General features: G+C 37.8%; 1 long non-coding RNA gene across 12 annotated transcripts in view; it reads right to left on the bottom strand.

Moving 5' to 3' along the window:
- LOC111818287 overlaps positions 1 to 16,889 on the bottom strand; it is a 59,980-nt gene that overhangs the window by 25,472 nt on the left and 17,619 nt on the right. For all 12 annotated transcript variants that reach the window (XR_002822304.1, XR_002822308.1, XR_002822310.1 and 9 more), the window contains 4 exons: positions 13,153 to 13,332; positions 12,899 to 12,988; positions 12,703 to 12,770; positions 11,805 to 11,897 (listed from right to left, as the gene is read on the bottom strand). This is a non-coding gene — a long non-coding RNA (uncharacterized LOC111818287). The remainder of the gene's footprint in view (positions 1 to 11,804; positions 11,898 to 12,702; positions 12,771 to 12,898; positions 12,989 to 13,152; positions 13,333 to 16,889) is intronic.

The raw sequence follows: 16,889 nt of genomic DNA, 5'->3' as shown, positions 1-16,889 counted from the left end.
AGGATATCATGTCTGCATCTTGTACAGCAAATAACCACTAAGAAGAGAGTATGCAAAGTGTTAATTATTGAAACTGTCATACCAATTTGATTTGAAACTGTCTTATTGCTATTTGTCTCTCAATAAAATTATGGAAAAAAGAAGCAAATAAATATATGAAAAAATGCTCCATATCACCAGCCATCCATGAAATGCAAATTAAAACAACACTGAGATAACATCTCATCCCAGAAAGAATGGCTATCATAAACAAATCAACCAACAACTAATGTTGGGGAGGCTGTGTGGAAAAGGGAACACTTCTCCACTGGTGGTGGGAATGTAGACTGGTGCAACCATGATGGAAATCAGTGTGGAGACTCCTTAGGAAAGGATTTCCTAGGACTGGAAATCCTTTTCAAGCCAGCTATCCTCCTACTGGGAATTTTCCCAGAGGAACTGAAAATGTCATATCATAGTGTTATATGTGTACCTATGTTTATAGCAGCACAAATTGTGATAGCCAAATCTTGGAAACAACCAAGATGCCTGTCACATGAGGAATGGTTGAAAAAGATGTGGTATTTTTATACAATGGAGTATTACTCAGCTATAGAGAACGATAAACTTGAAGCATTTATATTTAAGTGGATGCCACTTGAACATATACTCATAAGTGAAATAAACCAGACCAACATGTATAAATATCATATAGTCTCCCTAGTATAAGAACTCAGAAGAAGAAATACAAATAGAAAGGTATAACACAATTAAAAGAAAAGTGAGAACTTGAGATTAGACAATGAAAAGAGGGCAAGGAGAAAAGCTTTGAAACAGTACAGGGACAAAGCCATACATTTATACACACAAGATGGGCAAGGCAATGATCCTGAGAAACATCAGCAGGTTTTTGAAGCTGGTAGTTAATTGGTAGGATTCTCACCCTGACTAACTAACAGCTGATATCTGTGAACCAAGCAACTGCACTAAAGATAGCAATGTGTACTAGAAGGGTCATGCTTGGAATGCCTGTCATTCTGATCTTCTAAATATGTGCTTCTTGTCATGACATACTAATTATTACCATACTGTCTCTCAAATAGAAGTTTTTAATGGGTGATAAGTGAAAAAAAGACACAAGAAAAAGAAAAAATATGTCACAGGACTGTCCTGCTACAATGCTGAATATGGTTAGATTTCAAAATTCCTGTATAATCTTTAAATATTTTTCATTTTTTAAATTTTTATCTCCATATTCTGTAGGGACTTAATGTTTAACGTATCAATACTTGATGGAGAATACCTGTTCCATGTTATGTGTAAGATGTCTGATATTCAGACAGATAGTGAAGTTAAACCCAACTGCATATGTTGCAGGGTAATAATAAGCTTCTCTTCTGGAAGGTTAACAACCTAATTTTGCAGACCAAAAATTAGAGAAATAGAAGGGCTGCAAGGACAGCCAATATTTTGACCATAGCTTTTCAAGGTCAGTGAAGACTGAGGACATAGGAGAACCTATACTGTAACATCATGTAACTCAGTTGTGTCCCAAATTTTCTGATCAAGGAAATTATAGGGTCACAGAGCAATGTGATTGCTGTTGTAGAGTGTGCCTAAGGAGAGTCTCAGGAAGAGAAAACATTCTCTCAGGCTTTCACAGAGAGCAAACTGGTCAAACAATGGCCGCAACTTATCCACATGGCTGACACTGGCAAAGGATCTGCAAACTGTGGTACAGGGTTAAGGGATAAATCCTAAGGGTACTTGACTGATCTTATCAGATACAATAGTTACATTTCTTGTTATATAAGTCTTGCTTTATTTTGGTCTTAACCATCCAGTAGAAAAGTATAAAAACAAGGTATATAAAGTAAATCCATATTAATATGCTGAGCTGTTAAAGGCTCGAGGCAACAACTTCTATGGATAACCCACTACTATTGTGAACTGCTGAACTGTGTTGGATTGTTTTGCTGAATTCACGCACCTATAGTATTCAGATGCCAATGGAATATCCATTTCTTACAGGACTAAACAAAAAAAGGGGATTCAAAGGAAGGATCATTTTGCATCTGTATATGCATAATAGTTAGGGTAGATATACAACTACTTTCACTTAATTCAATGAGAAGAAAGATTTGTACTAACAGCGTTTGGACAGGATATTCTGTCTGTGTTTTGTACTGTGGGTAACCACTAAGAAGATAACAATGTAATATATATTAATTGTTGAAACTATCCTATTAAAAAAAGTACAGTTGGTAAATAGCTAAAACTTAGAAAAATCCCAAATGTCCACCTCTCCCTGAATGAATAAAGAAGATGTGGGTTTTTTATATAGAAGAATACTACTAAGCCATAAAGAAGGGTGAACTTGGTATGTTTCAAGGCAAATGAAGGCACTTTGAGAATATAATCTTAATGAAATGTACTGGACACACATGTTCAAATATTTCCTGGTTTCTCTAGTGTGTGAAACCAGAAGTGTGAATAAGGACTAACATATATATAATAGATATTGAGAAATAGGAAAAAAATTCAAATGGGGACATTTTGGAACAAAAGTAAAAGGAAAGAGAATAAAGAAAAAAAATGAAAATACACATTTTGTAAATGAGGGAAAGAGGTGTTAAAGGGATGAAAGGGAAAGGAGAAAACAAGAATCATGATTTGCATCATGTAAAAATACATGAATGTACAAATTCCTTATGATGAATGTTAATCTAAAATGTACCAATAAAATTAAATTGTAAAAAATTGATCTATTATATAAACATTGAAATGAAAACGTTAAACCTATTTTAAGATAAAATAAATAAAACCTTTAAAGATATAAGTGTAGGAAAGGATTTTCTAAATGTAACTTCAGGGGCCGGGGAGATGGCTCAGTAGAATAAGCACTTGCTTGGCAAGCACAAGGGCCTGAGTTCAGTCTCCAGTTATGGAAAAAAAAAGAAAGAAAGAAGAAAGAAAAAAAGAAAGAAAGAAAGAAAGAAAGAAAGAAAGAAAGAAAGAAAGAAAGAAAAAGAAAAAGAAATATAACTTCAATTGTACAAGAAATAGCAGCAAGAATCAATCATGGGATTATGTAAATCTAAAAAGCTTCTGTAAAACAAAACAATCAGCCAGTTAAGCGAACAGACAACCTACAGAATGGGAAAAAAATTGCCAACTACTTTTCAGATGGAGAACTAATATCTAGACTATGCCACGAACTAAAAAAATAAAATAAAATAAAATAAAATAAAATAAAATAAAATAATAATAATAATAAAACACCTAAAATCAAGATCCAGTTACGAAATGGGAAATAGAAATGAACAGACACTTCATGGAGGAAGAAATACATGTTGTTAATAAATATATGAAAAAAATTTACGCCTCTGGCTATTTGAGAAAGGAAATTTAAACCAATGCTGAGATCTATCTTACTCCAGAAAGAATGGCAATCATTAGGAAATCAAACAATGAAATTGCTGGTGTGGGTGTGGTGAAAAAGGAATACACCTACATTGTTGGTAGAAATGCAAACTAGTACAACCATTATGCAAATCAGTGTGGAGATTTCTCAAAGAATTGGAGTTAGAAATTCTTTATTATCCAGCTATGTCCCTGCTAGGTATCTTCTCAAAAAAACTAAGTCACCATGCAGCAGTGGCACATGTTTATAGCAATGTTTACTGCAGCACAATTCATAACAGCTAAGTCCTGGAAGCAGCCTGTATTACCCATCAACAGATGACTGCCTAAAGAAAACGTGGTATTAATACGTAATGGTATACTACTCAACTATAAAGAATGATGCATTTGAGATGATTGTAGGGAAATGGATACACCTGGAGAATATGTTGAGTGAAATAACCCCAACACACAAGCTTAAATACAACGTGGTATCTTTTGAGTGAGGAAAGTACAAAGAAAATGAAAAAGGAGAGTTATAAAAGGAATAAGGGAACAGATCTCTAGAAACTGGGAAGTGGTCCAAGAGAGCAAGGAAGAGGGGTGAAGAGGAAAAGGGGGAATGAGAGGAATAAAAACATGCTACGCACAGGAGCCTAATAATCCCAATTAATGTAACCACTCTATGGCATACCATGAGCTAAGACAGTAGGGGAACCCGAGGAGGGGCAAGGAAGAGGACATAAAGACAAAGAAACAAGCTTAAGATGTATGTGTAACCATTCCCCAAGATGATTTTAAGCTACCTGATTTACAAATGTACTAATAAAATAAAAAGACCCCTCTCCAAAAAGAGACCAGAATGACGGCAAGAGTGTTCAAAGTAAGGGGGATTATTTTGAGAAGGATTAATGATACTGTATCTTTTACTGTAATAATTTTTGAAAATGTTAAATATTCACCATATTTTTCAATCACATCTTGTATAGTGAAGAAAAAAAAAAAAAAGATTAGTATGGCACAGTGGCCTATGCCTAAAATCCCAGCTATTTAGGAGCCTCAGATCACCAAGTTCAAACCCAGCCTGAGAAAATTAACAAGACTGTCTCAAAAGGACTGGAAATGTAACCCAGTGGTAGAGTATTTGCCTAGCATGTGAGAGACCCTGGGTTCAAAGTTCAGGAGTGGAAAATAAACGAAGTAAAATTGGACGAGGATTAATACTGTTCAGTCAGAGCTGGCACCCAGAAGCGCTTCTGCAGGCCTTCACCAGAGCTGGCCTGGGAGCTTGCTGTGGCCTTCTCCACTGGCCTAGGACACAGTGTTACAGAGGAGCGAGGGGAAATCTGGTCCAGCCTCTTCCTTTGCTGTTTTCTTAGAGAGCAAATAGATGCGCAAACAATCACATCACAGCCTTTTCTGTGCATGAAAACTCCAAACTGTTACTTTGATAATAATGATAACAATGATAAATGTGTGTAGAAGACTTTGCTAATGTTCTGTAGGCTGTGTGTTGAGTATTGCCCCAAAAATAAAATAAACATAAAAAATTTCAGTGTCCTTCTCTGTTATCTGTTTTTCAACGTCATCCTAAATCAACAAAATATTCTACTCCAAACATTTCAGTTCTAAACGCAAGATCTTTGAGTAGGCTGTTTTCTAAAATATATGGAATTGGGTTTGTTTTCAGTGCCTTTTTTTTCTTTTCTCAACCCATATAATAAATATAACAGCAATCTTATATATATAGTTCATATGAACCAAATAGTGAGAAAGATTTAAATGTCTAAGTGACATAGATCTTGAATAAGTGATATAATGTCTATGTCTCAATTGCGACCATCATTGCCATCACTACAAATGTCTGAGTTGCACTTAAAATTTACGAATTATCTCTACACATAGCACCTTCCTTCATAGCTGCCTTACTGTGCCATTTTGGAGAAAAGTACACTGAGAGTCATGAGCTTAGGATCTCACAGCCAGGTCAGGTACAGAGCCAGGGCTTTATCTTAAATTTGCCAACTCTGTATTACTTATTGCCTACTCTGCCATAAGAGCTGTTCCAATCTCTTAGTTGTGGGGTCTTGGCAGTGGTGGCATTTGGCTTGGCTTAGAAAATCCAGGTTTAATTTGAAACTAAACTATTGAGTAGCTGCCTCTCCCAAAGCTTCAACAAGCCAAGCTGTAGAGGGGAGGAACTTGGCTAGGGCATCCTCCCATCTCATTTCCCATTTGTGTGTGCTTTTTCTTTTTCTTTTTCTTTGTAAAGCTAGGCACTGAACCTTAAGAACACACTTTTGAAAAATCAAAATTGGCATTCAAATTCAAGGAGACAGAGAGAGGACTATAGATCTTAGAATTTCCATGGTAGCCAATGTCTCTCCAGTCACTAATGTTTAAAAATTATTTGAAAATACGAACAACATCCTCAGTTGGGAGGAAACAAGCATAAGTAACAGGGGCAAGCTTAGGTGTTACTCCATTTCTGTTACTATAACAAAATACCCAAGGCTGGCAACTTTACAAAGAACAGATGCTTATTTAGTTCACAGTTTAAGGGCATGGAGTTGCCTCAGTTCAGCTCATGATCGATGGCTCCACAATGGTGGGAGTGCTTTGGGGAAGAAGAGATCACATGCCGGCATAAAAGAGAGAGAAATTTAGGGCTCAGGGTTGGATTTCTCTTATAACAACTCCCTGTCTAGAAAAAACTCAGGGTCTGTGAGGGAACTACCTTAATCCTATCCAAGGGGAGCACCTTCAGTACCCTAATGCCCTCCAACTGGGCCCCACCTTTCGAGTTCCCACCCCCTCAACTCTACCCCTGGGGAGCAAGTCTTGAACACATGACCCCTGGGAGAACAAGCCACATTCATCACAAAGCAGGGAATATCCAACAAGAGACTCAGGACACAGTGCTAAATTCAAATTCTGGATTCGGGGGTTTCAAACCACCCAGGTACTATGTTTCAGACAGTAAGCATATAAGCAGGGGAGCAAATATCTACACGGTTAAAAGATCCTAAGTTCAGCCATACAGAGCAGGGAAAGGAGGTTAGTGGGTATTCTTCAGCACCCCTGGAGTAGGATTGTTAGATTTAGAAAAACTAAAAGTATAGCTGGGTGTGGGGGCATATACCTGTAATCCCAGCGTTCAGGGAGGCTGAGACAGGAAGATCACAAATTTAAGCCTAACCTGGGCAACTTAGTGTATTAAGGAGAGCCTATCTCAAAATTAAAAAAAATAAGAAAAGAGCTGGGGATGTAGCTCAATGTGAATGCTATGGATTCTACAGCAGTACTACAATGATTAAAATAAAAAATAAGATACTCTGGGCTGGTGAGGTGGCTCAGTGGTCTAAAGCATCTACTTAGAACAAGCTTAGGAAAGCACAGGGACCACGGTTCAATCCCCCAGCACCACATGCCAGCCAGCCCTGCCCCCTAGTGGGCTGAGCTGGCCACACACACACATACACACACACACACACACACACACACACACACATAAAATTTAAAAAAAATAAGATACTCAACCATATTTCAATTGCTAATGGGCAACTATTTTGTAGTACAGTGTGCTGCATATGATATTTGACATGTATTTATACTAAAAACATATCTTGTTTATCTGAAATTAGATTTCACCTGGAATCCTGTATTTTATCTGGCCCCCACCTGCCCTGGAGGCTCATCTCCAGGGAAGCCCTGAGCTAGGTTTGGGAGATACTTGTTTGGGAACATTACTGACAAGCCAAGAGCTAGCACTGAGCTACTACAAGCAGGTGTGAATTAAGCTGTATGCATACATAGCTTCCATGTGTCTGTTCATCTGCTTGGGCCTTTATCTTTGACTGAAAGTCTTTATAAACTACACCTGAATACCATGGCATTAATCACAAACCTCCTGAAGTATTTTCATATGGTGCGTAATAAATGCCCATATACTTAGTATTTAAAGGAAGAACTACTCACCACAATATTTAGTTAAAATTACAAAGGGAGTACAAATTAAGCCATCATTTTGTTAAGGTGCCTATTATAAGTCTTAGTTAATTTCTCCGTGTTCTTATACACGTGTTTGTATAACTGTTGTGTCAAGACTTTTTGGTGATAAAGTATTTCAATTAGCTGCTAAAAGAAATACATGGGAGGAGTTGCAACTGATGTAAATCTGGACTAAATACCTATAATCAGAGTTGTTTCTCACCTGAGTCCCTCTTGCTGATGTTAGGTAAGAAGTGGTCCTGATTGCTGGCAATAACTCGCTTAACAGGTTCACATTTGGGTGGTAATCTCATAAAAATAAAATAATGATTCACTTGTACTTTTAAAAAGAAACTGACATTAGATGTAGGCTAGATAAGTTGAACGGTCACTTTGTCACATCTAAAAGTTTCATTTCAAAATTAAGTTTTTTCAGACTCTTTCCACAGGATGGATTTGAGACCAGCTGAGGGACTTCATTGACATTTGTGGATGATGCAGAGGGGTGATTTTTAAAAACTGGAAGTCAGGCTGGGGAGATAGCTCAGCGGTCTAAGCGCTTGGCTGGCAAGTGCAAGGTGCTGAGTTGGATCCCAGATACCTCATGCCATGCCATCCCTGCAGCCCCAGGCATGCCGTGCCAACCCTGAAACCAAGCGTAATAGCACATGCCTGTAAACCCAGTGCTGAGGAGACTGAGACAAGAGGATCACTACGAGTCAAAGCTGCAGAGTGGGACCCTGTACCAAAATTAATAAATAATAAATAACAAAAAAGTGGGAGGCACTTATCTTCTTCTTCACCTACTGCCACACTCCCAGATTTCAGAATAACTAGGTCCCCTCCCTTGGGCAGTACCTCATGGACATAAATGACTAAGAGGAGCCAAAAGGCAGCACAGTCACGAGGCAGTGAGGAGATTATGTGCAGAAATGGCCAGAAAGAGAAGCAGCCTTCGGGTACCAGCTGCCTATTCTGTCCTTGGGTAACTTGTGCAATGATTCTTACTCTTCAACCACCTTCTAACACCATAATCATACCATCATCAGCTTTTTCCTCATAACTTACTTAGCCTCTACTACCTTCTTGCAAAATGTCCTACTATGAGTGTATGGAAACGACCAGAGAATTTTATCCCAATACCTTTCCCCAAGTCACCTTAATATGACATTCTGCAAAATCTATGCACCATATCCTTGTTGCAGAGAAGTAGCTTTTTTTTTAATGGCAAGGCAGCTAATGTCTGTTATTTGTAACTCAAATAAAGATCTTACATAGGAAATCTGAGGTGGCCTTGACAACAGGAAGTTTGAAAAATAAAGTGTACCCCTAAAATCACTCCCATATCTTTTTCTAAGTACCAGCATTTGTAGTGAGCTGCATTACAAGTCTTTTTATTTCATTTATTTATTTATTTTGAGGTTGGGTCTCACTAAATTGCCTGGATGGACTGGAATTTGTGATCTTCCTGCTTCAGCCTCCCTGAATGCTTGGATTACAGGTGTGCACCACCACACTGGATTTGTTCCCATGCCTCTCATAGGTCCTCTTTGCAGGAAATCCCATTTCTTATTCCTCTTAAGCTCTGCTCAGAGGATCTCAACCTTCTCATCTTCTTGCTTCCATCTCCCAAGGAGCTGGGATTATAGGGTTTCCAGTATTGAATTTAAAAGCAAAACTATTCCTTTCCAAACTGCATTTTCTGGGGTGTTCAGAAGAAGTTGACTACATCTACTTAGGATAAAGAAACTTACCTAGGACTGGACAAGGGGACTCTGAACAGGGGAAAGAAACCTCTGGGACCACTAGATTTTTGGTACCATACCTATAGGCCCACTATGGCATGGAAATGATTTGGAGCAGAGCTTTTTTTTTTTTTTTTTTTTGTCATTATGAGAACAACATAGAGTATGCATACACAAACTTTGATTGCATGGAAGCCAAAGATCTGGCATAGCCCCTTGATGTAATCAAAAGATACAAGAATGAGTTGCACACGGCTGCTGATGCCACAAGGCACAGCGTCCTACGGTAAGCCCTTTTTAACACATAGGAGTACACTCTAAAATAACTATGAAAAGAGTATAGCAGAGTGAATACATGTGCCACTAGCAGTCATCTATCATCATTATCAATTACCACCTACTGCTCACGGCTGTCTGCGCTATGCCATCATAGCATGGCAGCACAGCAGGGCTGCTGGCACAGCGGAACCGTAAACACGAGCACCTTTGATGCTCCAGTGTTACAAAGGCTGTGATGTCACTAGGCAACAGGAAATTTTTCATTGCAATCTTTGAGACCACCATGGTCTGTGTGAATGAATCATTTACTGTGCATGACTGTATATACAAATAAACATTAATATATAGTCTTACCTTTTAGATTTCTTATACAAAAGACAATAAACACTATGCACATTCTGTAGCTTGCTGTTTTTGCATAAAATAATCCTGAAGATCACTCCACATTAGCACGTGGAGAACAATTTTTTTCCGTATCTTAGGGAAGGGTCTACAGGGTGTTCAAGGTCTCACTACTAAATCAGACTCCAACTGCTGGGATTACAGGCATGCAGTACCACGCCCAGTCTCAGTCACCATCTCAGAGCACCCTGGGAACAGGGCCGGCACAGCAGATACAGAGAACACTTCTTAAGGGACATAAAGCACTCTTTCTAAGCCCTCACCATCACATACAATGCCGTGGTGAACTTGCCCATAAATTTTTTTGTATCTGCACATGTATATCTGCAGGATAAATTTCTAGAACTGGGACATCACAGAATTTTGATTAAATACCTCTGTTTTAATGCATATCAGAGTGTCCTGTATATGGTTAGTGTTGTCTCATTGTCTTCACTATCTTATGAGCTTTTGGAAGGTATAAAATGTGTTTTAGTTACCCTTGCTTTTATGGTCCTACCATAGTGCCTAGCATGTTAATGCTGAATACAAACTAAATTTCCTGCTTTAACTATCCTTGAGAATGTTAAAGAAACTTCTTCAGTTAAAGACTGAGACTTAGGTATAGGCTGAGTCACTCCCACTCTCGGGTTTCTGTTTAAAGATGAAAAGTGGACTCATAAGGATACAAGAATTGGATGAGGAGTAGAGATTTCAAGGATCAGGGTGTCTCTTCAAAGCCAAGGACTGAGTCAAGGTCAGGTAAATATCTGGGTTAAACCCAGTAGAAAAGTGAGACAGCAGAATGGAGACGAAGTCTTGGGAACTCTGGCTGGTGAAGATCAGCCGTAGTTTCAGAGAATGGCACTTCCAGAGAACCCAGGCCAAAATGGGCAAGAAAAGTCAGTGTATCTCAGAGCTGAATCAGCACAGAGACTGAGATTGGAGAAGGGGGGTGGGGAGACAAGAGGAGGGAGAGGATAGAATGATTTGAAGCAGACAAGGTTTTTTACTCTCACCAGAGCCTGTTCGAATGGCTCCTGGTTTTACCCTGCAGCCTTCACACCCTTGAGGGAAGCTGATAGCAAAGGGTCAGGGGAAACTCAGGCCTGGTCTTGAGTTGCTCATAGCCATACATCCCCAGCCATTTCCCACCCCATCCCAGAGTGGCCCCTGGCATAGCTCTCCTCCCTCCCCCAAGTCACCACTAACCACTGCAGCTGCCACTGGACTGTGCATAGTCAAGTGTGAAGAGATGGATAGCAAGTCTATGGGTCACACACAAAACTCGTGGAAGCCCTTGTCAAAATCCTTCCCTCTCGAAAACTGTCATGGAAGGCTAAATTGGTATATCTTTAGTTCTATCAATAATATGGCAATATTGGGGCTGGTGAGATGGCTCAGTGGTCTAAAGCACCTACTTAGAACAAGCTTAGCAAAGCACAGGGACCCCAGTTCAATCCCCCAGCACCACATGCCAGCCAGCCCCGCCCCCTGGTGGACTGAGCTGGCCACACACACACACACACACACACTCACAAATAAATAAATAAATAAAATTTAAAAAATAATAATAAGCACTAAAAAAATAATAATATGGCAATATTATCTCAAAATTGTAAGTATGTTTTTACTCAGCAGTTCCACTTCAAGGAATTAATTCTTCAACTGTCCTTATAGAAGTATATAGGGCCGGAGAGATAGCTCAGTGGACTTAAGTGCCTCTTTAGGCAAGCTGAGGCAAGCACAGGGACCGTAGTTCGATTCTTGGCACCACATGCCACACCAGCCCCGCCCCCAGGGCACACTGAGAGTCTGGGCATAAAAGTGCACACCTGTAATCCCAGCGCTGGGGAAGCTGAAACAGGAGGATCATCTGGAGTCTGAACTGCACAGTGAGACCCTGCAACAACCAAATACGTTTTCAAAAAAAATACGTAAAAGTGTACACGTTATGAAGCGTTATTTTGAAAAGTAAACATTTAATAAAAATAACCTAAATACCCATGAGCATAGTGAGGCCTTTACCCATAATCCTGTATTATGTGGCACTCCTTGCAACTGCTAGGAGAATGAAACAAACTCACAGATGGAGCACCCAGCAAGCACCAACAAACTTGGCTAAGTGAATAAAAGCAAGCTTAAAAATAGAAAAAATATTGTATAATTTTATTTGTGATTTAAAAGTAAGTATACTTGCATATGAATAAAAAGACTGGTAAAATATGACCAGTAGAGGGCCGGCCAAATAGCTCAGTGGATTAAAGTGCATGCAAGCAGGAACAGGGGCCAAGGGTTCAATCCCCAGACCTGCCATGCTGGCCCTGCCACCAGGGCGTGTTGAGACAGCAGTTGAGACCGGGCGTGGTGGAACACGCCTATAATCCCAGCTCTTGGGAGGCTGTAAACAGGCAGATCACTATGAGTCCAATCTAGTAGTGAGACCCTGAACACCCTGTAGACCTTTCGCTAAAATACAAAAAAAAAAAAAAAAAAAAAATGGCCAATGGTAATGGTCACTATTGTAGATAGGATTGGTGGTACAAGGAAAACGGGAAAAGAGTTTTTAAAAAATCTATATGCTTTCTTATGTTGCTTTTATAATCACAAGTTCACTTGTAACCAAGCTATTATTTTTTAGGTTCTTGCGATAAATAGATTATATATGATTTGGTGGCCATTTTTGACTCAGAATAACTATCACCTTAAAACTCTTTAAAAGGTGGTCTTTATGACTCAATGAAAAGCTATGGTTGACCATTTTGAGAGTCACAAAACTGAGTTTAGCTTTGTGGAATATCCAGTCTATGCAGAAAACTCAGTAAAATCCCCTGATCACAAAATCCATGTGTTGAGCTCTCAGACTGTTGACACAATTGCTACTACTCTTAGTGTCGCCTTTAAAAAACTTCCAATTGTCACTTACCTGAACACACTGAAGGAATGCTTTTTCATTTTATGTTGTGTTTTCTGTGAGATCTCCTATGCAGTGGACTTAGAAATCAAGAAAAAAAAATGTATTATTATATCATACAAGGTCAAAGAGAAGTAAACATGAAAAGATGAGCCATATTATGCAAGTGTCCTGTCGCTAAAGAGGAGACTGCTAGGTACAGACTTACACAGAGTGGCGGGTTCTGATTTAGATTTTCGCATCTTGATAATTGGAGCCATTCAGTCAGTGTCTGTGCCTGATATTGAAGAATGAGAACCTGAGACAAGAAGCGAGAAGATGAGAAAATGTCAAGGCAAGAGACACATTTGGCAGATACAATTTGCAGTCGCCTCAAGGTATGAGCTCTTGTAGCAAGGCTTTTGTGGGGACGCTCAAAGGCAACAGCACATCCTTTAGAACATCATATTCCAGGTCACCTACCTTTTCCAAAACTGCTTGTTGCTACGATGATGATGTCTCTGCTGACTAATTTAGCAAATGTTATGATGTCTGAAAGTTTTAGCAATTTGCCTTTCTGCAGTGCAGGGGAGGAAGCTGAAGGATGTACATGTTTATTTAATTGCCTCATTGCATCATTCCTTTCCTCTGTGAAACAGTATTCTGTGTTTGTAAATGGAGAGAAACATGCATTATTTTTGGTAAGATGACAGGTTCATTTTATAAGACAATTGACAGACATATCAAGCAAACAGATAGTTTATCTTACTGTAATGATAACAGGACTAGCTTAGGGAAGTGAGCTAAACCTGAAATTCATAAAGAACCCTAAGCAATTTTCAAAACCAAAGCATCCCTATCACTTTTAGGGATAGCCCTGAAACCTTTAGAGAGTTTCCACTTTATAGCTTGCTGCTAATCATTCCAGTCCCCAGGATAAAGGGAATTAAAGGTCTGCAAATAAAGAAGAAACAACAAAAATTTAAAAAAACAAAGCTGTAACATAAAAATAATGAGCACCTGTTTTCTCTAGTTGACTTATTACACCAAAGTTCATCTTTCACAAATGTAAAATTGAATATAGCTTCCTATGAAAAAAATCCTTTTTCAAAATAAATAGGTTCTAAACATGTTTAGTGGTTTAATTTCAAATCTATGATTTCGTACAATTAAAATACTGGCCCCAACATTTAAATTTTGATTCTGAAAAATTAATTATTTTGACAACTAATTTGAAGACCGATCCTACTTTGATCCCAATTATTTGAATGGTATTGGTATAAATCCATTTTTAAACTCCATTCTCCAGATAACTTACACATAAATATCCCAAAGTCCACATGATTGAATATCTCTTCAGATACATTTTATGTTAAACTGTTTTCTCCTCTGAGTCACTGATCAACTTTATTATGTGCAGTTTCCACACTACAAGTCTATTTGTGCCAATGTCTTAGCATGAGAGTGTCCTCTCATCAGAGTGCTGGTTAGGTTCCCTAGTGTGAATCACTTATTCAGTTGCTCGCCTGATTATTCACATGTTTTTGAGATTTGTGAAATGTGGCAGATAAACAGGTTTATGCTGTGTACAACTTGGAGGGTAGCCAATGCCTGTCTGCCTATACAGTCTATTTACTCTCCTTCCTCCAATCTCTCTCCCATACAGAGAAGCTGTATTTTAAGACTAAAATCAGTGTCGAATGCAATCCAGTAATGTCACTGCAGAAAACAGCAGGTGCTCATCCACTCATTTGCAGTGATTCTTGCAGTGAAGAAAGTGAATCAATGATTTACCCAATGGACAAAGAAATGTCACAGCGCACATTTGGAAAAATCAAATGCAGGAAAAGAACATTTTCCTTTAAAGGTGCTCTCTAATTTTAGAAAGCAAAACCTCCCACGAGACAGTCACAAATTCTGTTGAAGTGTTCTGGCTGTACCTGCTGTAAGCAATGGCATGTTCCCTCTCTCCCTGCTTCCACTGTTTTATTGCTTTTGTGTTGTACTTCTAAAATAAATATCAATAAATCATTGCAGTTAGATACTCTAATATAGACAGAAATGTACTTGACTCCCTACAGTCATTACAATTGGAGGGGACTCTGATTAGGATGCTTTACTTAATTAAGTGATATCGTCTAAAGAGAGTTCTTCCCTCCATTTTCTGTTTAACAGTCTTATAAAACACCAACAGAGGAAATTCATTCTGTTGTTTGCTTTCCTTATTGTAAATGGTTTCTTCTCATTCATATTTTACAGAAGATGTTGAGTTAATGAAATGGCTAATAAGCCAAAGACTGGCATTCAGCCGTATACAGAGTCTTGTTTAAATCAGCCCAAGTCAGTTAAACTGGACATGTCCCCACCAGTCCCAGAAATACATTTCTTTAGTTTTTTACTTTTACACAACACGTGTGAACAAAAAATTAAGATGATTTAAAAGAAACATGTTTTCTGAAAAAAAATCACACTTCCTCTAGTTTAGATATGGCTCAGGCTCAGTAGACTTTTAAAATCTGTTTCTTCAAGAAAACATTAAAAAATGGGCAAAGAATAAGCAATCCTTAATGCATTAGATGGTATTTGTGAGGCACTTTGATTTTACTGAAAGAAGTCATTAAATTTGGATTACCAATACAAATATGATTATATATGTTTTCTAAATAAAATGTTATTATGTTGCAACTGAACTCATCCATTTATTGTTTGTTTACCTAATGCTCAAACACATGTTTTATTCATCAATGTCTGGGAGAAAAAAATGGCTTGATAATCACACCCAGCATATTTAACAAAAGCGATTCTCCTTTTATTAATGAACAAGTTTAAGCAGAATGATTTCATTTTTTTTCCCCATTTGGGCAATTCAGACTAGCGGGATCCTGAGCTTGCAGCTTTTGTTTCTCCCCCTGCTGCCTTTTATACCTTTAATGTATGCATGCCTATCCACTGATGGGAAAATATCATTTCCCGAAACGCTTCCTCTTTCCTTCGTGCCTGTTCTCTCAGTTGATTTTTGGTTCTGGTTAGTTTTCACTGTCAAATCACTTTCTGCACAGGTTAGATAAATCAGAGCCAAGGACATAGTTCAACAGCTTGCTGAAAATTTGAAACTCTCTTTCATTATGGTGAATTTAAATTCAAAGTACTCATTCCTTTAAAAATAAACAACATGACTATCTATTTAAATAAATTTAAAATTCTATAGGATAGAAAGCAGTCCAGAAAATAAAGACAGTACTAGCTATGAAATTGTTTTCACTGCCAAATATAACATCTTAGCAAAATGTTTCCAATCTTAGCTATTTAACAATAGCCTTGCATTAAATTATCAAATTTAGCTCTAGCTACTTAAAACAGCATTAAATGTTAAAGCTCTCTTAAATTAACACAACCAGCTTATAATCTATTTTCTTTTACTTTAGCACACTATGCAGACAAAAGCATTTGTTCTGTAAAATTTAAATGCACATGTCTCAAGATACAAAACTGAATAGTAATGAATCACATTCAAGGAGTTTTTAATTAATTGCTAAACTATTAAAAGAACATTTTATGACACAGCCAAGAACCCATGAATTGTCTTCATGACCAAAATATATAGTTCGGTCATTTACCATGCCAAGTAATAATAGTAATAGTAATGATACATATGTGCAATTGCTAAGTAGGTAAATTTTTACTATATGCTTTTGTTTTAACCTACAGCACAAGACTACTGCATGAAAACTTTTAAAATTACATGATTTTCTTTATCTCTCAAATTAAGAAAATATAAGAAAAACAGTAAAGCAACATACCCCAAATATGTTACTCAAAGTGAACCCCAGAAGTTGTTTATAAACTGCTCTTATTATTTTTTAAATGCTACTTAAGAAAGACTCAGTTTTCATTAATTCTAAAGCTTGTGAAATATTTGCCCAAACGCTTTAACCTAGATTTTTTTTTAAACGAAGTGCTTAGCCTAACTTCTGTTACACTGACTACTTTATAGATTTTTTTTAAGCTCTTCATTTGAAAATGCCCCTTTGTCCTGCATCTAAACATATGACATTTCTGCCCCTAAAAAAAAAAAAAAAAAAAAAAAAAAAAAAATATGTAGAGGAATTGAGTAACAAGTATATTCAACAGAGGTTTTATTCCATTCCTCCTCACATTTGTCTGTGTCTTTAAAAATAATTTTTAAAAATAGCAACCAAATTTTTCCCCCCTTAGGACTT

The sequence above is a fragment of the Octodon degus genome, unplaced genomic scaffold (assembly GCF_000260255.1).
Source record: "Octodon degus isolate 3935 unplaced genomic scaffold, OctDeg1.0 scaffold00086, whole genome shotgun sequence".
Classification (NCBI taxonomy): domain Eukaryota; kingdom Metazoa; phylum Chordata; class Mammalia; order Rodentia; family Octodontidae; genus Octodon; species Octodon degus.
This window is presented reverse-complemented; position numbering and strand designations above follow the sequence as displayed.